This window comes from Acomys minous (assembly GCF_964271855.1).
Source record: "Acomys minous genome assembly, chromosome: 20".
NCBI lineage: Eukaryota > Metazoa > Chordata > Mammalia > Rodentia > Muridae > Acomys > Acomys minous.
The window spans coordinates 20,191,381-20,201,955 of NC_140502.1; the positions used below are offsets into that span (position 1 = coordinate 20,191,381).

The following is a 10,575-nucleotide window of genomic DNA, read 5'->3' on the forward strand; positions in this document are numbered from 1 at the left end:
TTACTTCCTGGCCACCTGCGGGCCCTTGCCTCTCATTCCAAAAAGTGGCCAAGGCCCCTGGCTGTGGGTGGATCTTCTTCCTAGGTTTTTTTTTTGTTGTTGTTGTTGGTTTTTTTTTTTTTTTTTTTTTTTTTTTTTTTTTTTAAGCAGGTGTCACACTGTAGCTCAGGCTGGCTGGGAACTCGTGGTAATTCTGACTCAGTTTCCCAAAGTACTAGGATTACAAGGTTGAGAGACATCGCCCTTGGGTTTGTGAACTGTCGCTTTTTACCAACGGTCCCTGGTACAATTAGTTGGCTGGGCTGGGCTCGCGCTCTCTCTCTCTCTCTCTCTCTCTCTCTCTCTCTCTCTCTATCTATCTATCTATCTCTCTCGTCTCTCCTGCATGGCTGGCTCTTCCCAGGGTGCCCTAGGATGCCCTCCCCTTAGAGCCACCTTGCTGGGAAGTGTCCCTCCTCTGACTTGAGCAGTGGCCTGGAACTGGTCAGGTCAATCTTTTCTCTAATGGGTTTTCAATTCCCAGTCCTTGGTAAGGCCTCTTTGGGGATTGGGGGGGGGGGAGGGAGCCCTCCCTCTTTGCTCTCCCTAACACCCTCACTTCCCCCCATCCTGGGAATCCAAGGAATGCCACCACCCCACCCCCCTTCCTCCTCCAGTCTCTCTCTCCCCGCTATTCCCTCCCTCCCCACCTTGGGGGGAGGGGGAGGAGAAGTGGGCTGGCTCCGGGCAGGTGAGTGGGGGGAGGGACGAGAAGACCGAGCCACTGGAGCCACTGGGCGGAAGAGAAGGTCACAGGTCACAGTAAGGGGTCACAGATCACTTTACTCCAGGGTCCTCACAAGCCAAGTCAGTCTGGAACAAAATCTCAAGAATGCCGGGGTGGGAGCTAGGGAAGGAGAGGGTTTTGCTGCTGTTCAGCGGGTAGAGCTAGCCTAGGATACTGGTAGGGATGGGGGGCGGGGCCTCGGGCGGCTCACTGGTCATGCTAAAAGAGGCTCCTCCTCCTCCTCCTCGCATCTCTGGCCAGTCTGAGGGTGACCAGCAGTGAGCTTAGGGGGCCAAAGTTTTACCCATCAGCCCCAGCGGAAAAGCTTTATGTTATAGGTGTGGGCCTGGCTCTCAAAGCTGTTTTAGCATTCCTGTCACACAGGACAGTAATTGTGAAACCAGAAAAAAAGTGACCTTTGCATTGGGCTCCTCCAACTCCTCCTCAGGAAGTCCTCCTTTGACTCTCTCCTGGCACGTCATCATGTGTCCCTGCAAATCTCTGGACTCCCCCTGTCCGCCCTGCAACAGCCTGGGATGCATCTATCTCTTCTTTTTTTTTTTTTTTTTTTTTAAGATTTATTTATTTATTATTATGTATACAGAGCTCTGCCTACATGTACACCTGCAGGCCAGAAGAGGGCATCAGATCACATAATAGATGGTTGTGAGCCACCATGTGGTTGCTGGGATTTGAACTCAGGACCTCTGGAAGAGCAGTCAGTGCTCTTAACCGCTGAGCCATCTCTCCAGCCCGCATCTATCTCTTCTATGTGACTCCCAGCTACTGTGCAAGTCCAGGCTGCCTCCCAGGTCCTCCTGGCCCCACAGCAGGCAAGGAAGGGTTGCAAGGTGCATACGCAAAGGCTCAGAGGCTCACAGGAAAATGCCACCTCCCACCACCTCTCCCCCCCAGCTAACTAGGCAGAGTGGCCCCACTCCCATGATCCTCACACTCTAGTGGTAGGAAGAGCAAAAGTTCTGTCATCCTTGGCTACAGTGAGTTTTAGGATACCTGGGCATGGTGGTAGGCTCCTTTAGCTCCCAGCGCTCCGGAAGGCAGAGGCAGGTGGATTGCTGTGAGTTCGAGGCCAGCCTGGTCTACAAAGCGAGTCCAGGACAGCCAAGGCTACACAGAGAAACCCTGTCTCAGAAAAGAAGAAGAAGAAGAAGAAGAAGAAGAAGAAGAAGAAGAAGAAGAAGAAAAGAAAGGCCAATAAACATATAAATAAATACATAAATAAAATCATAAACGAGAAGTCAGCAGGCCACGGTGCCGTGTGAAGGAAGAGAGAGCCACAGCGCAAGTGCACGGGAGAAAGGCATCAGGCTTGAACTTGTAGAAACTAGCACCAGTGCTGCCTTTCCTTTGTCCCCTACAATTAGGTCCCACAAAGCAGCCAGAAGAATCCTGTGGAGATGTGAGTCAGCCCCGGCCACCATTCTGTTCCGCACGCGCCCACGGCTGGCTCCATCTCGCTGAAAGTAAAAGCCAGCGCTGTCCCTGCGGTTTGTAAGGTCCTGCAGACCTGACCCCTTTGCTCTTCAGACCTCATCTGCCTTCTGTCCCCTCTCCCTCTCAAGCAGTATTTCTGTCGCGCTGATGACTCGCTGTTCCATCAACCCCGGGACCTTTGCACTTCCTATCCCCTCTGCCAGGGCATTTCACTGAGTGGCTTCCTCTTGGCTTGCTTCTAATCTCTCCTGCTACGTGCCTCGCGCATCATTAGAGAGCCTCGGGTACCAGCTCTCATCTTCCCAGCTGCCCCGCATGTCCCACCTCTGTCCCGTTTATCATGGAGGGATAAACTGGGTAAATTCTGTTTGTCTTGTATTGTCTGGCACAGAATCTATGCCCCAAGGGAACAGGGACTCCGCAAGGGTATCTCTAGAGTCTAGGACGATGCCTGCCTGGCTTGGGACAAATATTTATGTACTGAATTAAGTCATGTTCTGGCTCTGTCATGTTGTCTCATATGTATCGATTGGCAGTCAGTGGCCTCTTAACAATGGGCATCCGTTCAGATTAAGACGTTGCTAGGCAATGGGTCCTCATGTGAGCATCAGGAAGCAAAACCAGCTAGGACATCATCGGATGGTAGGATTTTATGGGCCACTGTTGCACACGGAGCCTCGTTGTGTTGTGTGGCACATGACTCCATCTCACTGTCCCTCAAATAAAACACTGCTAATCAGCTATGTGCGTCTCTCCATAGACTTTATAATAATGATTTTTTTTCCTTTATTTGTTATGTGTGCACATGTCTATGCAGCAGCCTGCAGAGGCCAGCAGAGGGCGCCAGAGTTCCTGGAGCTGGAGTTACAGACAGCTGTGAGCCCCTCCAGGCAGGCGCTGGGAACTGAACTCCGGTCCTCTGGAAGTGTCTTCACCACTGAGCCATTGTCATAGTCACTATTCCATGATCGAGGTAACTGTTATAAAAGGAAGCATTTAGCTGGGGACTTGTTCACAGCGTCAGAGTTTTTAGTCCACTGACATCACGGTGGGGAGCCTGATGGCACGAACAGCTCTGTAGCCGTAGCTCAGAGCTACATACTGATCCTCAGGCAGACAGAGAGAGAGACAGAGAGAGAGGGAGGGAGGGAGGGAGGTAAGGGGGAGGGAGAGAGGGAGAGAGACTGACTGTCTCTGTCTCTCTCTGTCTGTCTCTGTCTGTCTGTCTGTCTCTCAAGGCTTTAATTTATTGCTGTTAGGTTTATTTTTGAGACAGGGTTTCTCTGTGTCACCTTGGCTGTCCTGGACTCGCTTTGTAGACCAGGCTGGCCTCGAACTCACAGCGATCCCCCTGCCTCTGCCTCCCGAGTGCTGGGATTGCAGGCACGTAATCCTCACCTTGCCCGGCTTGATAGTCTTTGTTGTGTGAGTTCACTTAGGGTTTAATGTGGAGAGTTACATGTGCAAGGATGTCTCAGAAAACAGCGCTGGCCAGGCGAGGTGGAAGCCTGTGAACCAAGGGCAGGCTGGGCCCACGGGTGCAGTCATAGCGTGGGAGACTGAGGCAGGAGGAGGAGCAGGAGTTCAAGATCAGCCTGGGGTACACGCGGGCGTGCATGTGTGTGTGCGCGAGCGTGTTGACTGTGCCTGTGCACATCCGTATGTGTATGCGTGTGCGCACGCACACATGCACATTCAAGTGTGTGCATGTGTGTTGAGTGAAGGTGTGTGCACGTACATGTGTGCATATGTTGCATGCATATGTGTTGACTGTGCGTGCTTGTGCACATCCGTATGTGTGCACGCATGCGCACATGCACATGTGAGTGTGCGCATGTGTTCAGTGCACATGTATGTGTGAGTGTGTGTGCACATGGAGGCAGAGACTGGAGAACCAGCTAAAGTTCAAAGTCAGACTTGTCTAAATAGTTCTAGGCCAGCAAAGAAGACTACATAGGAGACTGTCTCTAACAATAACAAACAAGGCCATAAAAACCAGAATAAATTCCAGGCTGGCCTGACTTACAGAGCTAAACTCTGTCTCAAAAAGCTAAACAAGGTGGGGTAGGGAGAAGGCTCACTTGGTAAAGCGATTGCTTTGGGTTTTATTTTTGTTTTTGTTTTTCGAGACAGGGTCTCTCTGTGTAGCCTTGGCGTCCTGGACTCTCTTGGTAGACCAGGCTGGCCTCGAACTCACAGCGATCCCCCTGCCTCTGCCTCCCGAGTGCTGGGATTAAAGGCGTGCGCCACCACTGCCCGGCTGGTAAAGTGACTGCTGAGCAAGTATAAGGTCCTGAGTTTGGGTCCCCCAGTACCCCATCCCCATGAAACCTGGAGCTAGTAGCATATATCTGTAACCCCAGCACTGTGGAACAGCGTTGTGTGACACTATTCCTGGGGAGCATGTAAAAATGTCTACCCATCCCAGGCAGAGAGCCAATGACAGACCGAAGTGAACAAATGAGTTTATTGGGGTCACTTACAGGAGCAGAGACCACTCAGAGACAGTTCCATCACCAAAAAGCCCAGCCTGGCGTGGGTGATGACTTACAAAATCTGAGACCCTGGAGGTTACTGTACAACCTGCGGGCAGCTCAGCAGGTTGGAGAGAGGAAGTCCCCTCCTTTCCTCATCACTCCTTACTGATTATATAACCCTGGGGACCAAGGGAGCCATGCGCAGTTTGTCAGTTTCAGGGACTTCCTGAGACTTGTGAATTGCTAGCTTCCGGAGTTCTTAACAAGTCTAAAGCTTTCCCCTACAAAGGAACGCTTTAACCGGCAGGAAACAGCTACATAACAGGCAGAGAGAGGTGAGTGGCTACAGCTTGCTGAGCAAGCAAGGCTGGAGTGTGGCCGGGTAGTGGAGGCAGGTGGGTCTCCGCGAGTTCGAGGCCAGCCTGGTCTACAAAGTGAGTCCAGGACAGCCAAGGCTACACAGAGAAACCCTGTCTCAAAAATCCAAACAAAACAAAACAAAACAAAAAAACTGAAATGTGACTAAGGAAGATATCCAACCTCAGCTTTTGGCCTCCACATATGTGCGTGTACACACACACACACACACACACACACAGACAGACAGACAGACAGACAGACAGACACACACACACACACACAGACAGACAGACAGACACACAGACAGACAGACACACACACAGACAGACAGACACACACACACACACACACACACACACACACACACACACACCAAAAGATGAGAGCCGTGCACGGTAGCACACACCTGAAACCTCAGCACTTGAGAGGTAGAGGTGGAGGATGAAGACTTCAGCCAGCTCTGGCTGTGTGGTAGATTCAAGGCCAGCCTAAGCTACATGAGAACTTATTAAAAAACAAAAACAAAAACAAAAGCTCCAAATGAAAAAAACAAACACCAAAGGCATACGTCTATAGGGTGTTCAAAGGGGTGGTCAATAATTTTATTATTGTTTTCATTTTTCGAGACTGGGTTTCTCTGTGTAGCCCTGCCTGTCCTGGACTTTGTAGACAAGGCTGGCCTCGAACTCACAGAGATCCACCCGCCTCGGCCTCCCGAGTGCTGAGATTAAAGGCGTGTGCTACCATGCCCGGCCACTAATGCTTTTTGTTGTCTTTTTTTAAAGATTCATTTATTTATTATGTATACAGTGCTCTGCCTGGACGTACACCTGCACAGCAGAAAAGGGCATCAGATCTTATTATAGATGGTTGTGAGGTGGTTGCTGGGAATTGAACTCAGGACCTCTGGGAGAGCAGGCATTGCTCTTAACATCAGAGCCATCTCTCCGGCTCCACTAATGTTTTGTTTTGGTTTTGGTTTTTGCTTTTCTTTCTTTCTTTCTTTCTTTCTTTCTTTCTTTCTTTCTTTCTTTTTTTTGAGAACTTATAGCAATCCACCTGCCTCTGCCTCCCGAGGGCTGGGATTAAAGGCATGTCCCACCACGCCTGGCTGCCTAACGCATTTTTTGAAAAAGATTTATTTATTTTATGTATATGAGTACACTGTCTTTATGCACACCAGAAGAGGGCACCAGATCTCATTACAGATGGTTGTGAGCCACCATGGGGTTGCTGGGAATTGAACTCAGGACCTCCGGAAGAGCAGACAGTGCTCTTAACCTCTGAGCCATCTCTCCAGCCCCTGCCTAACGCATTTTAAAAACACATTATTAACATTAATATGGGGCATAGCACACTGGAGGTCAGAGACAGCCCTTGGAGATGGTCCTGTCCTTCCCCTGGGTGTCCGAGGGATCCAATCCAGGTAGTGAGACTTGGTGCCAAGGACTTTTACCCACTGAGCCATGTCACCAGTGCAGTACTGGATGCTGTCAGGCATTGGCTACATGCCACCTGCCCCATCCCTCATGTCTGGAAGCTCCCCGCCCTCTATGGAGACTGACGGTGGCAGCTGTTTGTTGTTCTTCTGCCGGGAGCCAAGGTGATCTAAGCTTGGAAAACCCTGCCAGACGTTTGAGTTAAGAGCGAATGTTGCAGAGAAAGCCAGCCTTGGCTAGGCTTCCCAGCCGTGGCAGCTGGAGGAGATCCTATTTTCTAAAGACGGCAGAAACAATTTCTCACCCCCACAAGACCGTCTATAATCATATCTTGACATTCCCTGCATGAGGAAGTGGGTATTGAAGCCTTGGCTCAGTAGAGTGTTTGCCTGGAATCCCCCAGTGAGGGGCTGGGGGCGTGGCTCAGTGGTAGAGCCCCTGCCTAGAATACCCCAGTGAGGGGCTAGGGGCGTGGCCCAGTGGTAGAGCTCCTGCCTAGAATCCCCCAGGGGGGGGCTTGGGTGTGGCTCAGTGGTAGAGCCCCTGCCTAGAATCCCCCAGGGAGGGGCTGGGGGCGTGGCTCAGTGGTAGAGCCCCTGCCTAGAATCCCCCAGTGAGGGGTTAGGGGCGTGGCTCAGTGGTAGAGCCCCTGCCTAGAATCCCCCAGTAAGGGGCTATGGTGGTCGCTGAATGACAGAGTGCTTGCTCAGCAGGCCAGAGATCTAGGTTCTGTCCTAGCACACAAGAAAACAAGGAAGGATGGAAGAATGGAAAGATGAAAGGAAAAGTAGGGTTCTTTGTTTCTTCCTCTCAGATCACGAAGTTTGGGGTACACAACTAACAGGAGGAACCAGAAGCAGTACCACCCACCACCGTGAGGGGAAACAGCCACACAGCTTCTTCAGAGCTCAGTGGAATAGTCATTTGCCCGTCTCTGAAAGCTTGGCTTTTCAGTGTTTGTTTTTGCTTTTTTGAGACAGGTTTTCCCTGTGTAGCCTCGACTGACCTGGCCCAAGGCTGGCCTCGAACTCACAGTGATCCACCTGTCTCTGCCTCCCGAGTGCTGGGATTAAAGGGGTGTACTATCATGACCTACTTTTTTTCTTTCTTTCTTTCTTTCTTTCTTTCTTTCTTTCTTTCTTTCTTTCTTTCTTGTTGAGAGCCTAGCCTTTAATGGCTGAACCACATCTCCAGTCCCCAGCTTTCATTTTTTGTTGAAAGTCTTGCTATGTAGCCTAGGCTTGTCTCGAACTCTTGTCTTTTGGGTGGGGCTGGGGTAGAGCCCAGGGCCTCCTGCATGCTGCGGGAGTGCTCAACAACTTAGCCCCAGCCCCTCACTGGGCAGCTGAATTAGGGTATAACTAGTGCTGTGACGAAACACCATGACCGAAAGCAACTTGGGGAGGAAAGGGTTCATTTGGCCTACACATCCACATCACCGTTCATCATCGAAGGAAGTGAGGGCAGGGACTCAAGCAGGGCAGGAACCTGGAGGCAGGAGCTGATGCAGAGGCCATGGAGAGGTGCTGCTTACTGGCTTTTTTTGGTTTGCTTTTTGAGACTGAGTTTCTTTGTGTAGCCTTGGCTCCCTTGGAACTTGCTCTATAGACCAGGCTGGCTTCAAACTGAGAGATATACCTGCCTCTGCCTCCCAAGTGCTGGGATTAAAGGTGTGCACCCCAAGCACCCCCAGCTCAGTCTGCTTTCTTATAGAACCCAGGACCACTTGCCCAGAGATGGCCCCACCCACAAAGGGCTGGGCCTGACCCTATCAATTGGTGGTGCAATGGCGGATCTCTGCATTCTTGGTGGTAAACCTGGTCCACAGAATGTATTCTGGGACAGCCAGGGCTACACAGGGAACCATCTCAAAAACAAAGAAACAAGAAAGAAAGAATAGGCCTGATCTTATGGAGGCATTTTCTCAATTGAGGGTCCCTTCCCTTAAATAACTCTAGCCTATGTTAAATTAATATAAAACTAGCCAGCACACTGGAAGACTCTAGGCAGGGGCTTTCCTACCGAGCCACACCCCCAGCCCCTCACTGGGGGATGCTAGGCAGTGGCTCTACCACTGAGCCACGCCCCCAGCCCCTCACTGGGGGATGCTAGGCAGGGGCTCTACCACTGAGCCACGCCCCCAGGCCCTCACTGGGGGATTCTAGGCAGGGGCTCTACCACTGAGCCACACCCCCAGCCCCTCACTGGGGGATTCTAGGCAGGGCCTCTACCACTGAACCACGCCCCCAGCCCCTCACTGGGGGATTCTAGGCAGGGGCTCTACCACTGAGCCACACCCCCAGCCCCTCACTGGGGGATTCTAGGCAGGGCCTCTACCACTGAGCCACGCCCCCAGACCCTCACTGGGGGATTCTAGGCAGTGGCTCTACCACTGAGCCATACCCCCAGCCCCTCCCTGAGGGATTCTAGGCAGGGGCTCTACCACTGAGCCACGCCCCCAGCCCCTCACTGGGGGATTCTAGGCAGGGCCTCTACCACTGAGCCATGCCCCCAGCCCCTCACTGGGGGATTCTAGGCAGGGGCTCTACCACTGAGCCACACTCCAGCTGCTCACTGGGGGATTCTGGGCAGGGGCTCTACCACTGAGCCATGCCCCCAGCCCCTCACTGGGGAATTCTAGGCAGGGGCTCTACCACTGAGCCACGCCCCAAGCCCCTCACTGGAGGATTCTAGGCAGGGGCTCTACCACTGAGCCACGCCCCCAGCCCCTCACTAGGGGATTCTAGGCAAGAGCTATTATGCTAAGTAATACCTCCAGGTCCAGGGAGCTACTGATCGCATCTTCTGATGGAATCCTGAGCCAGAATCACTCAAGTCACACACACACACACACACACACACACACACACACACATCCCCATTTCCCCACCTGCAGCAATTCCAAGCAGTTAAACGGGCAGGACCCATCACCCGCTACTCTAAGGAGCGACGTTTGACGAACAAGTGCCGAGCAAAAGGCCAGGGGCACCCTCCCTTAGTGGCTGGGACTATGGCACACTTCAGTCACTGGGGGAACCTGAGGTGCCCTCATCCAACCGGTTCTGTCGAGTGGTTTCAGTTGGTGCCCGTTGCTGGCTAGCTGCCACTGGTCTCGCTTGCTTTCCAATCCCAGCTCTCCCAGCTGCTCTTGGGACTCTGTGACTGACCCAAAAAAAAAAACCAAAAAAAAAAAAAAAAAAAAACCAACAACAACAAAAAACCATCTTCTCAACAAACCCCTTGTGTTCCCGACGTGGTTCTTGTTACTTATTATTTGTTACTTATCTGCGAGTCAAAGCTTCCTGGCATCCTTCCCACAGGACACTGATCCCTCATCTCCACAGTCTCACTGTCCACGTCCCCTCCTCCTGGAAGCCTTCCCTGATTACCCGGGGTCAGGCCAGGTGCCTCCCTCTGAGCTCCTACAGTTCCCCGGTGTCCCCTTCCACAGCAACTTTGCCCACTTGGGGCCAGCTGACACTTGCGTCGTCCATTGGGCCACAGACACATGGAACAAGTGGCCCAGCGGAGAACAGGTAAGAGCGAGGGCGTGCGGAAGCCACGGGGCTGGCTGAGCGTAAAGCCAACAGAGCCCGGGTCCCTCCAGAGTCCATGACGGTGATAGGAAAGTCTGCATCTTCCTCTCAAGACCAGTGGGCCCTTTGCTTTCTGAGACGGGGTGAGAGGAAAGGAGGAAGGAGAAAGCTGTGGCACTGCTCATCTGTGTCCACGCTCCGGAGGTAGAGGCAGGGGGATTGCTGCAAGGCCGAGGTCAGCCTGGGCTATACAGGGATGCAACAGGCTGTGGCAAGCCAGGTCCCTAACTGCCAACCCCCATGCCCCAAAGTGGATTCTTTGATTTGGGTATCTGTCCCCAAGAGGTGGTGACAGGATGGGGAGAGGGCTGGATGCAGGACTCCATGTCCAATGAAGGAAGATGGGTATGTGCACGTGGGTGCAGTGCTTAAGGAGGCCAGAGAGGGCGCTGGATCCCTCTGGAACTGGAGGTGGAGGCAATTGTGAGCCTTCTAACATAGGGCGTCTGGGTAAGAAGATCTGAGGGAAGGGGAGCCCAGGT

General features: G+C 52.4%; 1 long non-coding RNA gene across 1 annotated transcript in view; it reads left to right on the forward strand.

Moving 5' to 3' along the window:
* Nucleotides 1–10,575, forward strand: part of LOC311591622 — a 306,130-nt gene that overhangs the window by 291,476 nt on the left and 4,079 nt on the right. The gene's annotated exons all lie outside the window — the stretch shown is intronic.